Below are 18,113 nucleotides of genomic sequence, written 5' to 3'. Positions count from 1 at the left end.
TGTAGTGGGGGGCCCAAAACTGGACGCAATACTCCAGATGTGGCCTCACCAGTACCAAAGAGAGGGGAATAATCACTTCCCTCAATCTGCTGGCAATGCTCCTACAAATGCAGCCCAATATGCCATTAGCTTTCTTGGCAACAAGGGCACACTGCTGACTCATATCCAGCTTCTCATCCACTGTAATCCCCAAATCCTTTTCTGCAGAACTGCTGCTTAGCCAGTCGGTCCCCAACCTGTAGCAGTGCATGGGATTCTTCCATCCTAAGTGCACTTATCCTTGTTGAACCTCATCAGATTTCTTTTGGCCCAATCCTCCAATTTGTCTAGGTCACTCTGGACATACCGTTAGATAAAGATAAGCTGGCAGAAGCTTAGTTTGGACATAAGGGAAGCACTGATAGTATGTTAAGGGAAAGTGGGGTGATTGTCCTTTTATCCTTCTTCCATTTAAGAAGTTTTCAATTTGGAGTGTTGCTGGATCCTCAATGACACTTGGAAGTACAGGTGGCACCAGGGGCCCAAAGCATCATTTTACAACTGCATCTGTTTAACCAGGTCTTTGTACGCGGGGGGAGGGGGTTCCCTGCAGAGCAGACACATGGAGGGTCATGTGGGGAGGTCACATGCCCCCCCTTGTGTCTCTCCCATGAGTACAGTACTGGCAAGAAAGGATTTCTACTTGCACCACTGCAAGGGAGAGATCCACACACACCCCTCCTTCCCAGCTCAGGGGCTGCTGCAGCTGGAGAGAGAGGGGCATATCCATTGCATTAGAAAGGTAAGACTACTCATAAAAATATGAGTTGCGTGCTTTTATTTGTAGAACAAAAAAGTTATTATTAAGGTTTTTTATATATAGCACTTCTATCCAAAGCACTTTACAAAAATTAGCTAGCAGTACAAACAACATTTGGAAAGATCATTAAGTGCCGAGATCCTCAGCAATTTTCAAGTGGTCCACGAAAAAAAAAGTTTGAGAACCACTGGGCTAGATATACTTAGAGCTGCCTCCGCATGGTGTCCTGACCTAAATGACCTGGTGTCTCAAGTTGAGACATATTAGTGCACATCTTACCCTACCTGGGCCAGATATACTCAGGGTCTTTGTCTGCTTCCACCAGTGGTTCCCTTGTCAGTGGGTTGTTCACTCAGTGGATCGATCAGGGCAGCCAGGGGCATCTTTGTGTGTTTTCTCAAATTTATAAGGGTTTGTGTGTTTTCTTAAATTTATAAGGGTTTAACACATGTTAAAACTGCTATAAAATAATAAGGTACATACACAAAATCAATTTACATAAATTCAATTTGCTTTTTGAATTATTATGGCCACTGCATTTCCCCCTCCCCGCCCCCAGAATACTTGTGGGCCTGATCTTTCATTCAAATACCACAATGACCGGTGTAGTACTAGAGTTGTAGTGTACATTAAATGCATTATTCATCTTTTAAGCGTATAATTTATAAGTAAAAGATGGAAAGTGTGTATGCACATTTAATTTTTTAAGGGTTAAAACTTGCAGTACATAAAGTTTTAGATACATTGGAAACAATGGAGTTAGATTACCATTCTTTCAATATTAAGGTTTTAGTGCATAAGAAATGTTTGGCCCATTTTCACACTATTGTTTTATGGAGCCTTTGGGTATAAAGGGACATCTTTCATTTGTGCAACTAACTTGTGAATACATATAAAAACAAGCAGAGTCAGCCAAAATGATGTTATTCCTGGTTCCAGTACATGCAGTGTAAGTATGACAAATAGTTTTAAAACATATTTGTAAAGAAACATATAATTTATTACAACCTCCAGGCATCAGAAGATTTATATGCTAAAAGTTTCATACAGATTTTGCCCGATTTTTGCTGTATTGTTCAAGCAAAAACAGTTACTTCAGTAGGAACTTCCCACATAGCATTCTTCTGAAACAATCCAGCTTTGAAGGTTTAAGGGGGAAATGTGTGATGAGAATAGTGCCCATTTACTTTAAGTGTAAACAGTATTTTATAAGTCAGTTTTGTCCTAATGTTATTACTTTTACAATCAGAAAAATGTGTTATTAAAAAGTAAGAAGTGAATGAGGCTACGTTTGGTGTTGGTATAGGAAACGGCAGCTACTTTTCGTTTGGAGACTGCTAAATATCCAGTTACCTATATTAGTTATTTATAGGGCTAAACTATCTTTCTCCACTATGCATTAGGATCCTCTTTTGCCCTGTGTTTATTTCACAGAGTTTAAGGCCAGAAGGGACCATTAGATCATCTATATATCACAGGCCATTAAATTTCACTGTGGCCCCTGTGTTAAGAGCAATAACTTGGGTTAGACTAAAGCAGCTCAGTCCTCAGGAGACTACGTGTTGTGTGCCACAGGCAGAGAACAGGAGAGACCAAAGAGCCACCGGTGTCCGAGGCCCCTGCAATGGCTGAAAACCTGATTAGGTGAAATATGCCCAGATGATCCTAGCAGGTGATCTGTGTTCTATGCTGTAGAAGAAGGCAAAAAAATTTTCAGGGTCCTTACCAGTTTGACATGGGCGAAAATTCCTTCATGATGCCAAATCTGGTGATCAGTTGGACCATGAACATGTGACCAAGACACACCAGACATACATCTAGGAAAGAGGATTCTCTATACCACTGGTCCCACCATCCAGTGTCCCATCTTCAGCTGTAGCTAATGCCTGATGCTTCAGAGGAAGGTGAAAAAAACCCAGAATATATCTGACTACTTCTGTATTGGGGGTAAAAAATCCTTCCTGCAGGTGACCGGTTGAAGCCCTGAAGCATGAAATCTGATTAGCTGGCCCTGCAGTTGGAACCAGAAATATTTCAGCAGAAGCTACAATGCAATCCCTTAATTTAAGCTTTCTTTTCATCTAAATTAATATACAGTGATTTTGCATATTGTATAGCTATTGTGAAATAATATAGTGTTTATAGAAATCAGACTCCTTGAATCGATGAGTGAGGGAATTGCATAACTGAAAGGGCTTCACTTATAATTCAGTATTGAGCAGCACTCCTGCACTCTGACTGTCTGAGACAAATTCTATTTGAATAAAATATTTATTATTTCTACAGTAGCCTTATGTGTGTCTGTGGCTTTACAGAAAAAATATGGCCCCCACCCTGAAGATATTACAATGTAGTTCAGACTGTATAAGGACAAAGGGCACATCAGAAGAGATGTAACACAGAATTATATAATGTGGATTCTTTAGGTGAGGCATAGTCATTGCTGGTACCTGAGTTGTTAATTACCACTGTTATTTATATTACTGTAACACCCAGAAGCCCTAGGCAGCATCAGGGTTCCATTGTGCTAATCATAGTAAAAATGCATAGGAGGAGGTGGTTTTTCCTCAGAAGAATTTACACACTGTTAGACTATATTCTAGTTTTATGTAACTATGAAGGGAAGTAAGTCCCCCCAAATCCCTGCATGGGTTCTTAAGACCTGCAAGAATCACAGGTCGGGGGTGGGGCAGGGGAAATGGAAGAGCAGGGACTGAATGCCTAATGCTCCCCACACTCCAGCAAACGAGAGGAGGGAGCTGCAGAGAGTGGGAAGTGCTGCCTGTGTACGCGGGGAGGGTTAAGGAGGAAGCACGCTACACCCTGAGGAGGGCTGTTGTACATTACTCCATCCCTAGCACAGTACTGCAGTTGGCCCTGCTCAGGACTGAGCCGAAAGGTCCAATCTAGCCCTAAATTAAGACAAGACAGGCCAAGTGAGTATGACCACGAGTGATAGGGACACATGTTTACATAGGCTAGCTAAGTGCACATTTTGCAAGTTTAAGTCATTTTGTTAAAAAAAGTTATTAATTTTACTAATAATTTCTGCTGGCCATCTGTCCAGCCATTATCAATAATTGCCATTTGTTTTAACTTTGACTTTTGTTTTTCATTTATGTAATTTTGTGTTAACATTTTGGATTTAATATTAATCACTGCACATTAATTTGTGTGATGGAAGTTGGAAAACACTGATGAGACTTCAAAAAAAAAAAAAACTAACCGAGTTCACTGAGCAGACATTGCCCACTATATGTCTAGTTTTTTTTAATAGGTCAGATCTGGACCAGGTATCGCATTTTTTTATTTAACCCCTGGACTGGTAATAGAATGTGTGTTCATTTTGGCACTAGCTTTTTATCCGAAAAAATGAATGGAATGTCATGTCATGTCATTCCAGATACAATCCAGTCACAATGCACAAAAAATTTCAGAAGGTGCCCAGTATGTCATTCACCAATGACATAATTAAATGTTAATATTCAAGTGAACATAATTAAGTCTTCTCATTTTCATACATCACTCCAAAGGTTCTAGGATACAGGCCCAGTAATGCAAGGAAGCAGCTTTGTGAGCTTGGTACCAGTCATCTACCTGAAATGCATTATGTACCCCACTATTCCTCCATTCAGAAAGACAGCCCTCTGCCCAAAATTTGGGTGGAGTGGAGTGGAGTGGGAAGAGAAATCTTTTCTTACCTCAGACTACCAACAGTAGAAAAGTGTAGTTGTTGCAGTGTCGGTCCCAGGACATTAGAGAGACAAGGTGGATGAGGTAATATCTTTTATTGGACCAACTTCTGATGGTCAGAGAGACAAGTTTTCGAGCCACACAGAGCTCTTCTTCAGGTCTGGGAAAGGAACTTCCAGCGTCACAACAAAATACAAAATATAACAGATTGTTTAACAGAAGTAGTTAGCACTTTTTGTAAGGGACCATTCAAGGTAGAGTGGCCCATTAACAACTCTGCAGCCGTAAGACAAAAAGAGGGGGTTAGTGGGTTACAGATTGTTGTAATAAGCCATAAATCCAGTGTCTCTGTTCAATCCATGATTTTTAGTTTCTACCAAGACATGAGAAGTAATTCTTCCATTCTGCTCCGCATTGATAAGGCCTCAACTGGAGTATTGTGTCCTGTTCTGGGCACCACATTTCAGGAAAGATGTGGACAAATTGGAGAAAGTCCAGAGAAGAGCAACAAAAATGATTAAAGGTCTAGAAAACATGACATATGAGGAAAGAGTGACTCTCCCAGTCATGCCAGCCTTCATTTTAAATTTTCAAACAAGCAACTTTGTGTTTTCTTTTCATGCATGAGAATAATTCCTGTAAACATCTGCAAAGCCACATTGTTGTTTTTCAAAGCCCTCCTTAAAATCTCATTTGCAGTGAGGCCTACAAAAACAAACAAAACTAACATTTAGGCAACCAGCATGCTGAGACCATTGCCTATCATGCTGACCAATATTGTCTCAGTGTTTTCTTGTGCTTCCCATCGGTCTGTTGTATCCATCTCTTGTCCCAAGGAGCGTACAGTGTATGACAAGGACTCACATATTGTTCTGTGTTTGTTCAATGCCTGGCACAATTGGTCCCTGGTCCATGACTTGAGCTCCTATGGGCTATTGCAATACAAATAATAAACAGCAACAACTTGAGTAGCACTCCTCTATAATGAGAAGATCCAATTTACACTATTTGGATTTCCTGTGCAGTCATCTTTCTACCATGGAGCCAGGGATACCAGCAGAGTCCTGGAGGTACTACTACACCATGATATTCATCAGCTAGAACAGGAGATTCCTTTCCCTGTTCCAAAATCATAGAAGCTAGAGATGGAAAAGAATCTCTACTGAAAAAGCCCTGACCTTACTATAAAAAGAGTTCTCTCCAAGAAGCACAGATGGACCCTCACACATGCCAAAGGCAAGTGGTCTGAAGCAGAAAGGAGAAATATAAAAGCCCAAGTGTCAAATTTTGGGGTTCAACCAAGACCACATCATCACTTGTCCCGTAACCCTGGGTGCCTTAAAATGCTCTGCTGCTGTGGCTCCCTATCTGGATGCTCCCAGCCAGCATAAAAGCATGTACTAAGGATCTGGGTATTGAGTAGCCCGGGTTAAGCAGCTCTGACTCCAGCAGCCTGCTTGTCGCACCACAGTCATTCTGACATTCTGGTCACCACCAGCCAAGTGACTCCAACATAACTCCAGTCCCAAATTTCCCCCAAACCATCTGCCCTGAAACATCCAGCCCTCTCCTGGAACATTCAGAGGAGTAATAAGGTCCGTTGCTCCTTTAAAGAGACAAAAGCACAGCAGCTTGTTGCTTTAACAAGTTAATAATCACTTCAAGTCAAACACAGCACTGGGTTGATTTAGAATAAAAGTAAAACAAGTTTAATCAAAAAGAGAGTTTTTAAGAGATTTAAAATAGAAGACAAAGTCACAAATGGTTAAAACAAAAGTGCTTTCTAGTGTCTAAGACTTAACAAAACTACAGTCTTGGTTCTAGGTCAGAGTCTTACCACATCTCTTTCCAGCCAAGTGACTGACCATTTCCTTGGTCAGGATCTCTCAGAAAGTCCAAAGTGCTCGGTTCCTTTGTCTTCTTAGGTGAAAGATAACTTAGGATTCCTTGCCCCTCTCTTATAATTCAGTGAACTTTCGGAATGTATCCTTCTCAAAGTTCAGTGTCCTTGCTTTGAGGAAAGGTGCCATGGAGTCTAATGGAGAAAGTCCCATGCTGGTTTCTTCACTGCTGGTGCTTTCTGTAATGCAAACTATCTGTCCCTGCAGCCTCCAAATTGCCAATGAATGGCTACCAGACTATGATTACACCTGGATGGAGGTTTTGATCTTTCCTTTATCTGGAAAAGGCCTGTTTATCCATTCCCCAGACTTATCTGGTTCAAGCACATTTTAGTCCTATATTTCTTTCACATTTATACAGTCCTTTAAGCATTCACCATACATATACCACACACAAATATTAATGATCAGTGTGTTATGGGTTTTCCAACGATACCTTACATGACAACTAGTAGATAGTTGACAGATTATGACATGAGTGAATTGGGGTACATTGAACTGATCAGGCCAGCTGAAACTCACTACCTGATACCAGTGGAGCCCCTTGCCTCTGGCATTGGAATGCTTTTATGGTCACTTTTATTGGGTGTTCACCCCACACCAACCCTGAAAGGGTTAATGAAGCTGAGAAAGGGCCAATTAGTGAGATAGACCACATATGAGGGGTTTAGGCTAGAGAAGCAACCCCTGATTGGACAATGAAGCTCAGCTGAGCAGGTGTGGGCTGGGTTAGTATAAAGCCAGGATGCTGGCAACAGAAATGGCTGCAGTGAGGAAGTTTACAGCAACCCTCTGCTCATTAGAGAGGGCAGAAGGAAAGCCAGGGAAAGAGTAGAACCCCTGGGAGCCTGGCCCTGAGGGAAGGGTGCAGCCAGAAGAGAAGCGTGGATAAGAAAGCCTGTGGGAGGCAGAGTAGGAAGCTGCCCAGAGAGAGAGCAGCAAGACTGGGGACGGAGCAGAACTTGGCTGCATGTTGTAGGGTCCCTGGAATGGAATCCAAAATGGTGGGCGGCCCTGGATTCCCCTACCAGCCACTGATGGAATGGCATTGCCTGAACAGCAGGTGAAGTGAGACTCTATACCCCGGAAGGCCAAGTCACGAAGAGGAAGCTACAATTCCTGGAGTGAGCAAGCAGCCACAGAGTAAGAGAGAGAACAACAGGTAGAGAGAACATAAGGGGAGGGGTCGGCCATGGAAAAGAGCGAATTCCTCAGAGCTGCTAGGAGGAGGTGCCACCTGCAGTGGGTGAGTCTACCCTGTGACAGTCAGACAAAGATAAAAGCAATTGACTTAAGAGTCACAAGACATCTAAACTCAAATATTATTCTCTTGCAGAGCAAAAGCTGCACAGCAGTAGCCTAAGTGAACTGACCAGGGGACCAAAGTCTTCCATGCATTCTGCAGATCTCAGAATTCTGCTCTGGCCAGAATAGAATTTGTAATGATCTCTGCAAAATACAACCAAAGGAAGTTCAATATGTAAATGAGGCTGGAAGAACAGGCAAACACAATCTCTAGGAGAGTGGGAGTTTAAACCAGAACATCCTAGAAATGATCTTCAGAGAGTAGGGAAACTAGATCTCTATTTCCAGGCATTAGGACAAAAAGGAGCGGAGAACAGATGTAATCTCTTCAGCAGACCAATATTGTCCCTTCCCATTCCCTTTCAGTCAGGGTAGCCCAGAAAATCAGGAAAGAATGAGATAGTGTTGATAGCGTCTTGCCTTCTAGTAGGGGGACACATGCAGTTCATGCCCTTTCATAAAAGGATATTTGCTACCAAAATCTCTCAACGCTATCTCCATGTGATTGAGGGACTGGGGCCATTTCACAGTAGCACTTCACTTCTGAACTGGTGGATTAATCTGTTATGAGAAGACAAAAATACAGAACAAAATATTATTTTACACATCTTTGTGATATTGTTTTAGCCTGCTTCACTGTATAATCAATGACAGTACATTGGCTTACATTGTGAAGGCTCCCTTTAGAATCCAGAAAGTTAGAACATGTATTATTTTAATGAAAGCATAGATTGAAGGCTACAACAAAATCCACAGGAAGATCCTAAATCCTCCAACACTCTGGATTTTTCAACAGCCTGGATTTGGATTGACCCTAATAATGTGTATACTTAGCACCTAGAATCACATGTATAAGATCCATAGAAAATACAATTTACCAGCTGTGCAAGTATTTTTCTAATGACTCAGACTCTCTGCTTTTTTGTTATTATATAAAAAATGAGATGCTTTAAACTGAGCAGCATAAATTACAAAATTGCTTCTATGCAGTAATATAATGTAAACTTTTTCCCTTTAGTTTGTATAGCTTAAAAAGGGGCATAAAAATGTCATGTATCCACTGCACCTCCTGGACTTTGGTTATTCTCAATGGTGGGAGACATTCAGATTCTCATCATTGAAGTTAAACTCTGCTCTTTCACCCTTTCTGTAAATGAAATAGCGCCAGTTCTGCTGTGTCTGGAGGTATCTGTGCCCATTGAAGAGGGCCAGTATTTGCATCTAAATATATAATCATTTTGGGAAACAACAAACAGTATACCTTGGTTGAGTCTTGTGAACATCCTATGATAGAAAATTCACTTAAAGGTGCATTTCTGAGGCAATATCTCAACAGGCAGAAATATAGATGAATGCATATATGGTCTCAAAGGACAGGAAGCAGTGTGTATGTTTTCTCATAATTAAGGGCCCAGTTCTACTCCCTAGGGCAGTGGGGGCAGGATCAAGCCCTACATAAAAACAAACAGCCATATGGGATTGAGAAAGCATTTATTGCATATTCATAATAAAATGCTCCAAATTTTAAATAAAAACACGCTTACCTGCATCTTTGTCCAAGACATTGAATAATGAGATGTACAACAGCAAAAACAGCTTTCAAATAGAAACAATAGATAAATGTTGCTATTGTGACCAGGTACCTAGAATGAACCACATTGAGAATACCATGCTCAGGGCAGACTGCAAGAAACAGGCAGATAATCCCCTAAAATTGGTGGTTTATTCTATAATTAGATTCACTAAACCAGTAGCAAAAGAGCTTCTGTAGCACCACACTGTTTAACAAGAAGCCAAACACAGCCCTCCCCTTAGGCATTCCAGCCCTTGATTCCCATCTAGACAAATTGGTCTAATATAGTGAGCTGTTACTGAAAACCCAATTCACCAGATGTGAGCTTCTACCAATCCCAAAGGATCAGACACTTACCCCCAGGTCAATATATATTGCTGTCAGCCAATCCTTAGCAAACTAACTTCGAATTCATTAGTAAAAGAATAGAGTTATAAATGGTTAAAAGACCATATACATGCAAATGATTGCAAAGTCCTTAGATCAAGATTGTAACAATGATGGAATAGTCTGCTGGCTTGGAAACGTCTCTCTGGTAACTTCCAAAAGATTTAAAGGTCCTCGGTCCACTGTTCAAAATACTCCTCACAGTCCAAAGAATTGGAGCAGGAATGAGGCAAAATGGAGATGTCTCGGCTGTCTTGTATATTCTCTGCCATGTGTATGGAACGTTACTGTGCCAAACAATGCTCACAGCCCGTGTATGGAAAGTTACTGACAAAGATGGAGTCTGAGGTGACATGTCCACATCACATGCCTTTACATGTTTTGCTGAATCATAGGAATGGCCATTGGCTCCTTGCTGTCCGAGGTATCTTCATGAAGAGCTATCTAGAGAGTTGATTCTTCTTAATGGCCCATCAAGCTTGAATAGTCCATTCACAATGGGCTGGCGAGACTTCTTCCTGTGATGTTGCTATGGGTGCTCTACTGTAGGTGCAGCAGTGCCCTCTGTGTCTGGGATCAGAGATCTTCATCAGCAGTACCCATTGGACTGCACATGCACACCTCCCCCCTCTCACGCCATAAGCAGAATGTATATATAGTGATGTGCGGTTTGACCACTCCCCGGTTTCTTCTCTTCCACCTTTGGTCTGGGATGGAATCCACAGCAGAGACTGCTTTTCCCTTTGCCTCCTTATATAGTGCCTTACCTGTTAATTTTAGTACTTTCTTCTTCTTCCCTCTATCTCCAATTTTTTTTTCCATTTTACCTTAATTATTACTTCTTAGCTTAGGTGTTTGTTTCCCTGCTTGCCTCTCATCTCAACCAGGAAGCTTTTTCCCTTATGCCCAGATCTCCTGGATTAAAGAGGTGTCTCTCTTGTTGGGTCACATTCCCAGTAATGGACGACCACCTGCAGTGTATTTGCTCTCTGGGAGAGGAACACATCCTGCAAGTGTTCCCACTGACATGACTTGACTACCAAGGCCAGAAAAGACTGGGACATTCAGTTACAACTTCTCATGGAAAAATCACTGCGACCAGCATCAGACCCAGGCCTGGACTCTTGCCTGTGTGGCTTTCATGCTCTGCGAAGTTGTCCGCTGATTCTCATTTCCCATGTCCCTCTAAGAGGGAATCATCTCTTTGTCACTCTGACGAGAAGAAACAGGCTCCCTCCTCACTCTCTGAGGCACAGCCTGCCAGAACACTATCCCCTGCTATGTCAGTTGCCACAACATCCTCAGACATGGGACATAGCTCCTGGGCCCATCTGACCACCTCTGGTACCAGAACAAAACTACTATCTAAAGACACTAACCAGGCAGACCTACAGCCCTTGGCGCGGTCTTCAGCTCTGGAGACCAAGACAGACCAACTTCTGGGAGCTACAGCACCAAAAATACCTCTAGGACCAGCATCCTTTATGGCACCAAGCAAGTCCTTGGCACTGAGCAAGTCTTCAGCTCCACTTGCTGGCTGCTCAGGAGACTGCATCTCTCCCTCAGCACTGAGCCATGCACCAGTGCCGAGGATGCTCCTTCCTCCTACCTAAGAATTCAGATGCCCTAAAGACCTACTTGAATCTGACATGCCTGAGTCACCACTGCTTAGACATGACCTCCCCCACTTCCACCCTCCTCTCTGGACGTGCCTTTCTCCTTTGAGGACAGCACCCCCACTTCTCCAGTGATGAGGAAGAAGAAGAGGAGGAATGCCCCATCTCATGCAAACGGCTTCCTCTACACATCCTCACTATTCACAATCCACATCAGAACCCTGGTATGGACCACCATGGATGCAATCCCACATTCCACATTGTCCATACTGGGATCCCTGGGCCATGTACAGGGCATTTCTCTTCTTCCCCTGATGAGGCTATCATGCCTCCACCTCCTACTGCTGATGATGACTTCAAGCATTTTCAAGAATTATTTTGCAGGATTGCAGACTCCCTCCAGATTCCTTTGGAGGAAGTGCAAGATCAACAACAAACTACTCTATATCCTGCACACATCCTCATCCTCCACAATAGCACTCCCTGTTAATGATGCCCTTCTCAACCACACTAAAGTGCTCTGGCAGACCCAGAGGGTCCATCCCTCTGACTTACAAATGGGCAAACAAAAAATATTATGTTCCCGCAAAAGATATGGAATTTCTTTTCTCTTATCCTACTCCAAATTTCTTAGTAGTTAATATGGTGCAAGATAAAAGGGCCCCAATATCAACCTTGATCCACCTATCAGGTTCTTGGTAAAGTGCGCACAGCTACACATGCAATGTCTTCAGGTTTGGGTACGTACAGTATATATACACCTCACAGGCATAGCCTGCTCAAACTCTTATCCATGCCCACGAGGGTCAAGGACTCACTACTCTGGCGGACACAGCCCAAGAACATTTGTGTCGGGGTTCCTTTCCTTCAACTGGCACCCACCATGATTCTAACAACTGATGCCTCCTTAATCGGTTGGGGAGCGCACCTTCACATTCATACAGTGCAGGGCAGATGGTCCTTAACCAAATCCACCCTACACATCAACCTCCTGAAGCTACGAGTGGTCCACAATGCCTGCTGACATTTCCTCCCAGTGATTTCACATTGCACCATCAGAGTCATGACAGACTATATTGCCTGCATGTTTTACAAAGCAGGCAAGGCGGATCACGGTCCCAGTCTTTATGCTTAGAGGCACTGAAATTATGGAACTGGTGTATCCAACACAACATCACCACCTCAGCCACAACTCTCTGGCCATCAGAACACTACTGTTGAATCTGACATGCCTGAGTCACCACTGCGACTCATTGAGCAGGAGATTCTCCCATGAACACAAGTGGGAACTGGATACGTGTATTCTTCAGATAATCTTCAACTACTGGGATTCCCCACCAGAGATCTTTTGGCCACACCACAAAACACCTGCTGCCCTCAATTTTGCTCAAGAGTGGGACTGGGACATAGATCTCTGGGAGACGCATTCCTCATCACATGGGATGTGCCACTGCTCTATACCTTCCCTCCCTTTCCCCTTCTTTTTCAAGTACTCCACAAGATACAGAGGGACTGAGCCCATGTCATCCTTATAGCTCCAACATGGCCACGAGAGATCTGGTATACTTACCTCGTTTGCATGATGGCATGCTGACCGATCTCTCTCCATCCAACTCCGTGATTCCTTTCACAGGATTCAGGTCACATCCTCCACCCCAATCCACAGCTGCTCCACCTGCAAACATGGTTCCGGGATTTGTTAATAACCTGTTCAGAAGTAGTTAAACAGATACTCTTGAATAGCAGATGCGACATGACTAGATGCACTTATCTCCACAAATGGACTAGATTCCAATGTGGTGCTCCTCCCATCACTGGGACACAATGAGCGCTCCACTACTACTTATCCTGAACTATACTTATACCTTAAACAATTGGGATTATCCACCAGCTCCATTCATGTGCATTTGGCAGCCATCACGACTTTCCACTGCCACATAGATGGCCACTCCATCTCCACACACCCACTCATGAAATGTTTCCCAAAGGGCCTCCAAAATCTTTACCCTCACATACGGGATCCAACCTCAGCCTGGGACCCTGGCCTCATCCAATGCTCTCTTAATAGACCTTCATTCGAAGCAATGGCAACATGCTCCTATGTTCATTTAACAGTGAAAATGGCATTTCTTCTCACCATCACATCTGCCAATGGGTCGGTGAAACTGGAGCCCTTATGGCATATCCCCTATACACAATTTTTCGTAAGACAGAGTTACACTATGTCCACATCCCAAATTTTTACCCAAGGTACCATCCTCTTTCCATCTTAATCAACCTATCCACCTTCCTTGCTTCTTTCCAAAGATTCATGGTAACCGACAGGAGGCAGCACTGCACTCCCTGGATGTCAGATGAGCATTGGCTTTCTACCTGGACACAACTAAACCTTTCTGAAAATGGCCATGTTTATTCCTTTCAACGGCCAAAAGATCCAAGGGCACAACCATCTCTAAGCAACACCTTTCCAAGTGGATCTTGCAGTGTATACATCTGTCCTACCAACTACACAATCGACAACCTCTTACTGGAATGAGAGCACATATCACCCATTCTCCACCTCCATTGCTTTTCTCAATCATGTCCTCATTGCTGACATTTGCAAAGTGGCCACATGGGCATCAGCTGACACTTTTGCCCGTCACTACGCCATTACTCGCACCACCACTGCAGACACTCTCCTAGAGCATACTGTTCAATCATCTTCAGTAAATACCACTCTGAAGCCCCAGTCTTTCAATTAGGGGCACTGCTTTTTAGTCACCTACAGTGGACATAGGGACATCACTTGAAGAAGAGAAGGTTACTCACCCTGTGCAGTAACTGAGATTGAGATGTGTATCGCTATAGGCGCTCAACTACCTGCTCTCCTCCCTTCTGCTTCGGAACTGAAACATAAGCTCTGCGGCAGAGAAGGAACTGGGGAACGGTCAGACCGCACAGCACTATATATATTTCCCTCTCAGAGTGCGAAAGGTGGGAGTTGCACATGTGCAGTGCGATGGGCACTGCCGAAGAAGATCTCCAATCCCAGATGCAGGGGGCACTGTCGCACATACAGTGGAGCACCCATAAAGACACACATCTCAAAGAACCTCAGTTATTGCACAGGGTAAGTGACCTTCTCATTTGAGATACCAATACATAGCCAATATTCATAACTTCAGATACAGTGATGATACATGGATTTAACTAGGATAATCATACCTGACAGATTGTAACTTTTCCATTGACACCTTATGATACACTTTGTATAAGATTTGTTGCAATTGTGTAACAGTGGCAGCAACAATGATACAAATGGTCATCTTCAATCATACAGCATATCCCTTAGTAAAACAAAATTCTATAGGCAGCGGATCAGCAGTTGTGGCTGGAGGCAGCGCAGAGGGCTTGCGGTGGTGCCTCAACTTATGCTCTGTGAGGGCTTCTTAGGAGGTGGAGCATCTGAATCGGCACACGATTTCTCGCCCAACCTGACGCAGCTCGGGAAGGCAACATTGTGCTTAGGGCCAGTCCCTGTCAGGGATCCACCCTTATGCTTACGGCAGTGCTTCTTATGTACACAGTGCTCCTGCGGTCGCGGCTGTACCAGGGGCACCAGCATGCAAGAGGGAACTAGGGGCATGCTCACTGGTGGTGACAGGTGCCACTCTGGTGGATCCGATCCGATTGCGCACATGGGCGCATAGCCTCCTCCATCAGATACTTGTAGAGGCAGAGTTCTCTGGCTTCCCAAGTGTGAGGCAGGAACGAGCAGCAGATGGAGCAGTGGGCGATGATGTGGACTTCACCAAAGCAGTAGAGACAACATTGGTGCTCATCACTCACAGAGAAGGAGCATGGGCATGAAGCACAGTCTTTGAAGCTGGCCTGCTGGGACACAGTCCCCGTGAGGGGTCACCCCATAGTAACAAAGTCCAACAAGAGAGCAGATCTAACCATCTAACTCTAGGCAACTAGAAAAACTATAAAACTGTGTATAACAGCAGGAAGAGACAGAGTTCTCTTAGGAAGCTAAGAGCACCGAGGAACAGGTGGTCTGACTCTGGCCATGTGGCAGTAAGGGGGAACTGGAACAGCGTCGACCTGCACAGCCTCTTAAAACCTCAAACGTATGTGCAAGTCAATGGACACTACTACAAAAAGTTCCAGCTCCATCGCATGGCGCACATGTGCACACACATCTGCAATCCATATAGGGACCATCACTCAAAGAAGAAAATGTTCATACATCTTTATTTTTTTATATTGTATTCCAGAAACTTCTTTCAGGACACATGAAATGTTTTTTTTCCTAACTACAAAATGTTTATCAAGATATACTGCTATACCATATAGGATTTGCTCTGTTTATATGAGGGGAAAAATAGTCCAGTGGAACAAGTATTCCACAGGAGGAATGGTGTTTGGAGTGAATATAAAAGTTTTCTCTTAAACTGTTCCTCTACTCAAAATTAAAGTCAACAACACCTATTCAATATTTTATTATAAACTCATTCAGAACCCCAAAATACTGAAAAGATCCTCCACTACAAGAAATATTCACATCACTGTTGGGTTAGAAGCTAGCTGTAGCAACTCCAGCCCACAATTTTTTTTTTAAATGTACTTTTGTATGAGTATTTTGCAACCTCCCAAAAGACCCCATGTCTGTTTTATTTTGAAAAAAGCCTTATATGTACTTGAAGGTGGGGGTCAAAACTCACACTACAGAATGGTTCAAAGCGTAAAAGTAAGGAAGCCCTTCCAAAAATTTAAATTCTTGTTTCGACTACAGTGTAAAATATAACCTCTTCAGGTTAAATCTAATCCTTAACATATATAAACTTATATTTTAGTGTAACTTAATATTTATTCAAACATTTATTTCATGAAGAAAACACATACAACCTCAACAACCTGAGTTACAGTCTTTCAGTCTTATATAAAACTGGCTTGCTTGCAGTGGGGAGGAATAGTTGGAAAATTACAGTGGGTACTTTGTTTATTGGGATTTTTTTTTTTTTTTTTTTTTTTTTTTGCGCAAACATTGACCTTTGAAAAAAACAAGCAACGGTTAAAACCAATAAAGGAAATTTCCAATGGAACAAATATAGATTGGTGAAATTCAAAATGATCAATATCAGTCAATCCAAAAACAAGTGGATGGAAACAAAAAACAAAATTTCTGAATTCATTTTCAAGTCAGTAGTCTAAGCTTAATCTGAATTTATGGAAATCCCAGAGACTGTGCATAAGATAAAACTATGTGCTTTCTTGATCACTTGATATTAATAAAGTACTTTTTGCCTGAAAGGACAAGGAAATAATCTGTCTGAATATACAATAGCATCGAACAATCTATCTTGGATATTTGACATAAGATTTGACCATACACAAGCAAGGCTTCCTTCTGTTCATTTGTTGATTAAAACAGTTTTTCAAGGAATTATTATCCAAATAAGGCAGGCTCGAAATCTCTGCTCACCCCCTAGCCATTCAACAGTCATATTAAGGTGAATTTTAGCATTTATGTACTAGCGTTAGTAGTAGCATTAAATAGTTAATCAGACGGGGCAAATCTTCAACTTGTGTAAATTACAAATGTTGAGGAGATTCTCCAACCTGCCTGGTAAGTACTAGAGGTAAGTGTTATCCCCATTTTACTAGGAATGAATGGTAGTGACTTGACTTAGTCCAAGAATCTGTGTCAGAGATATAGATGTAGTTTGATTTCTATATTGGGGGGGGGGCAGTTCCAGTCAGGCTAATGTGGACATGTCGGGGGAGGGGTAAATTCTGTGCCTGAGGCTTGCAGTCTGGGGGGTACTGCTCCCCCAAACTACACCCAGGGTCAGAGACAAGATTAGAAAGCAGGAGTCCTTTGTTTTCAGTTATGTGCTTAAATTACTAGACCAGGCGCCTCTCATGCTATTAGACTTTGTGGCCAGAGGTCACACTTGCTGTTATTTAGCTGCACTATTTTCTACCATTGTGAACTGATCTGGGTGCTATGTTTTAGAACTATGCAATGTTTGCTCACATACATATAACCTATAGACAACAACTACACCTAAGAATTAATTTTAATCAAAAAGACTCTCAGATAATGATTCAGACAGGAAACCAACTTTGCAGGCAATATATTCAACATCTGAAACAAACTGCATCACAGCTGATAATAAGCATTTCACTGAGATCTACCTAATTATGCATTTGAACAAACAGAACTAGCAGGCCCATCTGCAATAGTAGCACCTGATGATACAGTAGGGTCTCCTCAAATCAAGGTAACTGTGTCCACGTCTTTCATGATGAGTCCCAAAAATGAACCATGAGTGACTATAGGAAGGTCTGTGAATAACCTGTCATTTTGGGGAAAAATCAGTGACACTAATGATCAGTTTACACTGGTTTAAGTTAGTTTACTCTTTCAAAGCGCTTTTCAAAATGAAACAGACAAGAAATACTATTTTTAAAAATGAAAGCTGAAATTAACCTTTATGTTCGTAGGCCCACCAAATCCATGAAGGGAATTCAAGGACCCCAAAGGCCAATTTTCTCTGAGTATAGAGGGTTTCATACTCCAAGTTATGTCAGTGCAGAACTTTTCTTGAGCAATAATTGCCTCCAAAATATAGAATAAATATAATGTTCAAAACCCCCTTATTGTCAACAGATCAAAAAGCTACAGTAGTTGCTGTTTTGCTCTGCAACTGTAGAGGCAAATGCCAACCAGGAGAGGGAGCACGAGTCAACTATAAATCTTATTTCCCAGGGCTGTATGCTGACAAATACAACCACGTTGCCAAAAATAAACAAGGATAAAAATCAATCCTTACTTAATAAAACAGGGC

The 18,113-nt window shown here is 42.5% G+C and overlaps 1 long non-coding RNA gene across 1 annotated transcript in view; it reads right to left on the bottom strand.

Moving 5' to 3' along the window:
• Positions 1-4,572: 4,572 nt before the first annotated feature.
• Positions 4,573-18,113, bottom strand: part of LOC122172660 (uncharacterized) — a 41,858-nt gene continuing 28,317 nt past the window's right edge. The window contains exons 2-4 of the long non-coding RNA XR_006173163.2: positions 12,845-12,949; positions 9,243-9,341; positions 4,573-8,259 (exon numbers count right to left, since the gene is read on the bottom strand). This is a non-coding gene — a long non-coding RNA (uncharacterized LOC122172660). The remainder of the gene's footprint in view (positions 8,260-9,242; positions 9,342-12,844; positions 12,950-18,113) is intronic.

Source organism: Chrysemys picta, chromosome 2 (genome assembly GCF_011386835.1).
Source record: "Chrysemys picta bellii isolate R12L10 chromosome 2, ASM1138683v2, whole genome shotgun sequence".
In the NCBI taxonomy this organism is placed as follows: Eukaryota; Metazoa; Chordata; order Testudines; family Emydidae; genus Chrysemys; species Chrysemys picta.
The sequence above is the reverse complement of the archived record's forward strand: the minus strand, read 5'-3'. Positions and strand labels throughout refer to the sequence as shown.